Source organism: Chiloscyllium punctatum, chromosome 25, assembly GCF_047496795.1.
Source record: "Chiloscyllium punctatum isolate Juve2018m chromosome 25, sChiPun1.3, whole genome shotgun sequence".
Lineage (NCBI taxonomy): Eukaryota > Metazoa > Chordata > Chondrichthyes > Orectolobiformes > Hemiscylliidae > Chiloscyllium > Chiloscyllium punctatum.
In genome coordinates, this window is record NC_092763.1 from 41,925,182 (window position 1) to 41,933,883 (window position 8,702).

General features: G+C 39.9%; 1 pseudogene; it reads right to left on the reverse strand.

Moving 5' to 3' along the window:
- Window positions 1-8,225: 8,225 nt before the first annotated feature.
- On the reverse strand, window positions 8,226-8,467 carry LOC140495662 (cytochrome c oxidase subunit 7C, mitochondrial pseudogene; annotated as a pseudogene).
- Between the last annotated feature and the right edge of the window lie 235 nt (window positions 8,468-8,702).

Below are 8,702 nucleotides of genomic sequence, written 5' to 3' on the forward strand. Positions count from 1 at the left end.
ACAAGTAGACACATGACTACTTTGGGGACATTGAGAATCTCTCGCCGGCTGTCTGATATGAAAGCATCTACTTTTGAACAGAAACTTGTGTCATCTGGATTTGTGGAAAATAGACAATCAGCACTTCCAGATTTTAAAAATATTGAACCAATAAAAGGGAGCACATTTTACTTCTTCACCTTCAAAATATTTAGAGGTTGCAACTTTACCTCAGCAGCTGCCTATGGTTTAATTTCTTTTTATTCACACCATGTTGACAGAATGTTTTCATATTCTTGCTACATGGATCCTAGAGTTACTTGTATATTGTCTGCTCATTCCTTCTCACAAGTTGAAGTAAGCTGATAATTAGAGTGCCCTTGCTGTTGTCTCCCATTGTTACCTCCTCTACAGATTGACAAACTTGTAACTCCTTAGCTGATACAAGGAACAGATTCTCTTTTAGAAAGGATGATAAGAAACGTATGAGATCATGTAGGTTAGATTAGATTTCCTACAGTGTGGAAACAAGCCCTTCAGCCCAACAAGTCCACACGGACCCTCTGAAGAGTAACCCACCCAGACCCATTCCCCTCTGACTAATGCACCCAACACTATTGGCAATTTAACATAGCCAATTCACTTGACCTGCACATCTTTGGACTGTAGGAGGAAACCAGAGCATCCGGAGGAAACCCAAGCAGACACAGAGAGAATGTGCAAACTCCACACAGACAGTTGCCTCAGGCTAGAATCGAACCTGGGACCCTGGTGCTGTGAAGCAGCAGTGCTAACCACTGAGCTACCATGCCGCCCCAAATCAATAAGACAAGGCCTCCCTTCAAACTTCACTTCTTATGAATATTTGACTCAATTTTGATCTTGATAGTAATCCCTCCATGACAGGAGGGGCAGGTGAGGATCTATGGAGTTAAAAATGAATAATAATCATGCATTGCCAATCTGATGTGTACATGCTCAATATTATTTTAATAGTGACACTCTTCATTTCATTTGATTGTCCAACCCTTGAGTGTTGAGATAAATATTTTTTGTAGTGCTTTTGGTGGGTCAGAAGTAGGAGGAGTACTCAAAGAAGTTCCAGCCTGTCAAAGAAGACTTTTGGCTTTCTTGTGCTGATTTTCCTCTGAAGATTGCTGAAATTGCCAAACCCTTCCCCACCTTCTGCCCAGAAGGACTAGAGGGTCTGCGTTATATGGGGAGATTGGTTCACCTGGAGCATTGGGGTGACTTTGTAGGGGTTTATAAAATCAAGAGGGATATAGATAAAGTGAATAGCCAATCCCTTTTCCCCAGAGTAGGGGAGTTCAAAACTAGACAGCATCGGTTCAAAGTGAGAGGAGAAAGATTAAAGGGACCTGAAAGGAACATTTTTCACAAAGAAGTTGATGTGTATGTAGAATTAACTGCCAGAGGAAGTGGTAGATGAAGATACAGTTAACATCTAAAAGATATTTGGACATTACATGAATAGGAAAAGGTTAGGGGAATACTGTTCAAACCCGGACAAATGGGATTAGTTTAGTTTGGGAAACCTGGTCAGCATGTTGGACAGGTGGGACTGTTTCTGTGCTCTCTGACTCTATGACTCTATAATTGCCAGTCTTCTCCCCACCACCTGATCTTTCACTTCCCATTTGTCGCACCTGTTCATGAGGGTCTGTCACTGCAATTTCCTGCAGTTAGTGTTTTTTCCAACTGACGACCTATCAATTTGACCAAGTGCTGGATCACATCTTTTCTAGTTTTGTCACATATTCCCCTGCATTCTCCCCATCTTCCTGTAACTGTTATAACATTGAATCCCAAACTGTACTCAAACTTCAATTGTGACCTAACTAAGCTAAACTAGCTTGTGAGAGTTTGACATTATGTCGTTACTGTTGTTCCTATAAGCATGCATTGCCAATCTGATGTGTACATGCTCAATATTATTTTAACAGTTATTTCCCTCTCTATTTCTGTGACATCATTAGTATTGGAATGGTGTAGGAATTAATTCTAAAGAGGAACTTTATGTGGATATCTTCCAAGGTTTGTCTCTGCCTTTAGTAGATGCCTCCTGAGTCTCCTCATGCTTCTGAAGCTGCATGCTTTGATTTAACATTGACCTTAATTCCACAAAATTTAATCTTCTTGTAATGATGTGTTTGTGAGCTTCCTAATTTTACTCAACTCATTGAACTCTTCAATGGAACGCAAGAATATGCACTGCGTAAAATGAGCAACCGATCAGATTCAAACTAATGCCTAGCAGATAAACTAAGATTATCCCTGACCCACATCAATAGCCCAAAACTCCAGATTTTCACTACAATGGAGAGCGTCGGATAAGCGCAGAACTCTCACCTTCCACATCTAAACGCAATACTTCCCATTTTCAGGGGAGCAGAAATGGGGTCATGTCAAAATTTGTGTGAGCACCATAGGAGGAGGCAGTTTATCATTTAACTCCTGAGCAGTCAAGCTACCAATACATTCAACAGTCCTGGCCTTTAACAGTTTGAAGAAAACAGCCTGGTGTGGAAAAGAAAAGTTCTTGCTATTTCACTTTGTCTGTGGACATGAGCTTGAGGACTTCTATTACTGATTAGTATTGTATAATTAATTACACAGCCACTTATTATCACAATAGCATGACTGCCACACCACAGTTTGATTAACAGCTACATGTGGTTTTAGGATCTTCGATGTGGGACCATGAATTCTAATGCTTCTTATTATAATTGATTTTGTACTTGAATGAAATGCTTACTGTTATAAGTCTTTATTTAGTTGGAAAAATAAAAATATAGTAAATGTATGTGTTTGGATGAGAGTATATATATAAAATGAAGACTGCAGTACTTTATTTTAAAATCTTTAGTATATGTCATCTCTGCATGTGTCTTGAGATCTTCCCATTGTGAATACTAATTATGTTGGCTTGGGGTAGGAGTAAAAGCTAAAGGTAGTGGGTGAAGTGCATAAATTAGCACTACATTAGCACCAAATTAGTATACAGTCTATAAAGCACTACAGATTGAAATGGTATAAAGGCTAGGCGAGTAGTTGGAGGGCCATACATTAACATGGAGTGTATCAGGGGCCACTGGGGACAGACAGCACACATAGCTTGACAGTAGAGGAATGAATGGGCCATACAGGTTGGTTTGGGTGCAGTACAGCTTGACAGCAGGGGCAAGAAGAGACCTGGGGTGGCTTGGGTTGCCTCGGATGGGACATGGGAACATGTTAGAGTATGAGAGAGGGATGGTGAGAGCTGGAGGCCTATTTCATGTTTTATACTTTACATTTAAAGTTCAGGTATGGTGCTGAATCCCTGAAGTGAGCCTCGCACATCCCTCCCTCCACCTCTCCATCCTCTTGCACCCTTAAAGGTCCTCAGTTCTTGTGGAGTTTCCTGTCCCAACACAAACCAGCTCATCCTTTGCACGAAAAATCAGCCATTTTTTAAAAGTCAGATTCACGGAGCTGGAAATTTCCATCTGTCTGTGCATCGGATCCCTGAATGAAAATCCAGGCCTTGGTCTCAACTTCTGACCTCAAACCTCAATGTCTCACAGTAGAAGATCAGTTTAGTTTCAACAGGGATGGGCACAATAATTGCTACCAAAAACAACAGTAATTTACCTCACAATTTAAAGTGATACTAATGGCTTTATATTTGCACCAATGTAATAAAATCATAAACTCCTTTACTTCAGGTGGGAAGAGATATAACAGCCATCAATTAATGTTTAAGTGAAAGCCAGTACATCTAAAAGTGTGGAGCCAAAGACTACACATGGGGTTAGTTTTCTCATTCCTGAGATGTTCATGGATTAGAAACCATTTAAGTACTGATGTGCTAAGATTTATGATACTTGGTACCTTGACTTTGCCTTTAAATTATCACTATTTATATCTCTATAGCTGTCAAGTATCTAAGCAATGCCTGTTTGAATTTAATCAGTCTTTATGGATGGCTTTGGCAGTTGAGAAAGTGAAAACTATTACTGGAAATTTAGGGATTTAGCTTGAATGGTTGATGTAATAAGCACATCTTTAACCAGGATGGAACACATGGCTCTCAACATTCTGACCCTCCACTCACATAATATGTGTTTGCTTGAATTGAATTTTTTTGATGGTTCTTGCTACAACTGATTTTAATACCTCACTTGGACTTGATGCTTATCCAAAGAGCACAAAAAATTTTTGATCAGCCACAGGACACAAATGCATGCAATAATATAAACACAGAAAGTAGATTAATGGACTTCAGAGTGGAGAGAAGTTGGAAGACAGCAAAACCATGATTTCAGCATGTTAATTGTGTATTCATTAATAGATTCAGATGAATTTCATTGTGTTAGTGCTGCAATGAAATTTATAAAAACTGTATAGGGTTTACAACCCAAGATGGCAGCATGCTATCTTGCTGTCCTGGATTCCAAATCTTGGATTCCATTGGTAAATGAATGACCATAAAATAAGACCGTAAGTAAAAGGATCAGGGTGAGATTATTTGGCTCCTTGAGCCTGCTCCAACATTCAAAAAGATCACAGTTAATTTTTGACCTCCTTCTATCCTTTGCTTATCCAAACCCAAATCCATTGATTCTTTCAGCGCTCAAAAATGCATCTATCTCAGTCTTGAATAAATTCAATGACTGAAAATCTTCTGGAGAAAGGAATTCCTGATGAAGGGCTTATGCCCGGCACATCAATTCTCCAGCTCCTTGGATGCTGCCTGACCTGCTGTGCTTTTCCAGCACCACACTTTTGACTCTAATCTCCAGCATCTGCAGTCCTCACTTTCTCAAAGTAGTGTATGGTCTAACCTTATTTCTTAAGGTCCTTGCATTACCCTGGCAAGTTCTCTGAGAACTTTATACAGTATTTTCTTTTATCTAAATTTCGCAGAGTACAAGATCATTCGACTCAACTTCTCATCAAAGAATAATCAAAACAGGAATCAATCTACTGAACATCACTCTGAAAAGAAACCAGGTACACAATCTTTAATCCGAAATTCTAAATCTGAAAAGCTCCGAGAAATGAAGTCTTTGTTGTGGAGTGTGGAGCGTCGTTTTGGAGCGTAAACAGGTGATCCAACTCCACACCCAGTTGAATCACGTCACTCAGATGTGACATGATGACGTAGCTCAGCACTGGCAGGCAATTGTGTCTCAGTGCTTGTACAATTCACACGTAGTCCTACTGTTAGGTAATTTCTTTTTATTTCATTGTGAAAATTGTCATTTGTTCCGAAATCCAAAAAATTCTGAATTCCGAAAAACAACTGGCCCCAAGGACTTTGGCCTATGAGGGAGGAAATGCTATCTGTCAGAGCAGTTAGACCAAAATGTGTACCTTCAATGATGTAAAAATATGCTATTCATTTTTTGAATTCCATTAATATCTGCAATTATTATGGTCTAAAATGTTTCAAGAAAAAAATAAAAATCATTGAATTAGAAAGGCCATGATATCACCCAATGACATAAGTGGCCAGATTTCAGGAAAGGCTGAGTACCCTATAAATGTCACCTTAAGGTCGCATGATATTATTCTGAGTGATGGCAAGCAACTTGCTGTCTAAGGATAGTGCTTAGTGGGGTGTAAAATGAAATATGACAGATTAAAGTGAGCTTAATTCATTATCTCTGAGCAGTTTCCCTGTCTTGTACATTACCAATAAGCAATAATTCCCCCTTAATAGGCAACTCAGTACTACCTAGTGAGAAACTCATTTTGATGCTCTGCACATAGTTGAAAGATGCTGTGAGTTGATCCCACTGTCAAGATGGGCCTTGCTGGTTTTCTCATGCCATTCTGGCACCATTTCTGCTACAGCCCACATTATTCAGCCCCTTATAAGATTCGGTCCTAAATCTTTGTTGCAACCCAAGGCTGCTTCAGCCCTCTTCATCTGGATATCACATGCCATTAACAATCTTGGATTTTAGGAAAATCCAGCGACATGAGTGATGCCTTGAACTTTCCTGGCTCTTGTGGTGCAGTTGTAGTGTCCCTACCTCTGAGCCAGGAGAACCAGATTCAATTCCCACATATGCCACAGGTCGATAATACCATCTCTGAACAGTTTGGTTAGAAAATAACCACAATTTATCCCAGGTCTGTGCTCAATGTATCGGGTGGTCTGGGCTCAGGTTGCAGGATCTTGTGGGCCAGGGACAGACAATAGCATAATGATTAAAACTTCAATCACCACTTTCTGCTGGCAACAGCAGATTGGAGAGTGCAGGGCTGGAATATTAAACAGGAAACCTAGAACCTTCTGCTCTTCATTGCTGTTGATGATGTAGCAAATAACTAATTAATCACTTGACTTCTCCAGCAATATGCTGCAGAGAAACTGACATCATTAATATGCCTGCGATCTCCTGGAGAAAGCATTGGAGACAAAACAACACATTGCAGGTCTCAGTTTCTCTACAGATTCTTCTAACATGTCTTATGTAACAATGATTTCCTCTATGATTAATTATAACCTCAAACAATTACATCTTCACATGATCCAGAGAATACCATTCGGGCTGATATATTCACTTGGTCAGGTAGCAGTTGGAAGAACCACTCCTCCAGTGCCTTATGACACTTACCTGCAGCAGTACTTCCTTATCCACCTGTTCCTCTTACCAAGTGATAGGTACATGGAACTACAACAGAGACACTAACATGAATGGGAATTTTGAAATTGCATTTACAGCAGACTCCAAATATTAGTCCCTCATTGCGCAAGCAGATTATAGAACAAAACCATTTAATTTTGTCACATTAAAGTTTCAAAGGCATTTAATGAAACAAATAGTTACTAGCTGGCTCTTTTAGCAGAATCTTGCTTTTTTTGGGTAATCAATATTCAGTTTCCAGCATTCTTTACACATGGCTGTTGTTTAGACTATGAGAAATGTTATATAGAAGGTTACATGACATTGACCGGCCCAAACAGAATCTTTCTGCTCCATTATTCTCTGTACAGAATATATGTGTTATTTACAAAGAGATGAAAGGCCAGGGATATCAGGTTTCACTCATTTTTTTCTCAACCTCACACGGAAATGTGTTCCTTGGACATTGGGATATGGCATCTCATTCCTCTTGTGTCTCTGAGAAATATGTAAGGTTTTCTGAACCACAATCAAATTCCAAGGTTTAAACACAACTGAGGACATACCCTCCTGGATCTGCATTGTAAAATCAATGGCATATGAATGGGTAACAATGTGAATTGTGCAAGGCTCAGTAATGCCAGTCTGGAACTCAATTTTCACCCACAAAACTTGAGGTGTTTAAAATTTTAAAAATCTACAGTTTTTGTAGGCAATCCTTTTTTTTAACCCTGCTCAGGGATTAGAGTGCCAATACATTTAAATGCATTTTAAGACTTAACCTGTTCACAATTCATTGTCACCAGACTAATGCCATTTAGAAGTTTGCTGCTGACACCACCATAGTTGGTTGAATCTCAGATAGCGACGAAACAGACTACAGATGGGAGATGGAACTCCTGGAAAAATGATGCACTGAGAACAACGTAGCTCCCAATGCTGGCAAAACAAAGGATCTCATTATTGACTTTCGGCAGAATGTTACTCATGCCCCACCTACACATCAATAGCACAGAAGTGGAAGGACTGGAGAGTGTCAACCTCCTGGGAGTGGTTATCCACAATGAGCTTTCTTGGACTCTTCATGTGGATGCACTGGTTACAACAACGTCTCTTCTTCCTCAGGCAGCTGAGGAAATTTGGCATGACAGTGAATACCCTTGCCAACTTTTATAGATGTGCCATTGAGAGCATTCTGTCTGGATACTACCTGGTAAGGCAACTGGACCATTCAAGATCAGAGACAGTTACAGAGAGTGGTGAACTCAGCCAGGAAAGTCACAAAGACCAACTTCCCATCTATAGAATCCATCTATCATGCCCACTGTCAAAGAAAGGCCGCCAGCATTCTCAAAGCTCCATCCCACCCTGGCAATATTTTTCAACAACCTCTACCATTGAGGACAAAGTACAGAAGTCTGAACACACATACCATCCGGTTTCGAAACAGTTTCCACCCTACTGATGTTAGAATAATGAATGGACTCACAAAATCTTAACAGTTGCCTATACCTGTGTTTTTTTTTTGTTTTTGCTGCTGTTTAATATTTTTATTTACAAGAACACCTCACTGGAAAGATTAACAGACTCTTGAGGACTCTCAGCAGATATCTACCACAGTTAAGGTGGCTTTTTAATTGAATAATGTAGTCTCATTTCTTGAGCATTTGGTGCCAGACTAAAACAAATGGAGCTGCAAAGCCACTGCCAAAGAATACTGTCATCATCGCCATCAGCCTCCACTTGTTCTCCATAGAAAATGGCAAATTCTTTCCCGGTCCCTCCTCATAGTGCTACCTGCGGCTCAGCGAGGTGCTGAAGTTGCGAACCGTCCATGCCCACAACATGTCTTCCCATTCACTAACGACTCTTTGCTGCTGTTTATCTATTATTTACTTATTTATGCTACTTAACTCTGTGATCTGCCTGTACTGCTCACATGACAAAACTTTTCACTGTACCTCGGTACACATGGCAATTAATTCAATTCATTCAATTCATAATGGTCCCAGGAGGAAACTTACAGTAAATGGTTTGAACATTATCAACAGTACTCACATGCTGCCAGCCCAGAAGTTTGAA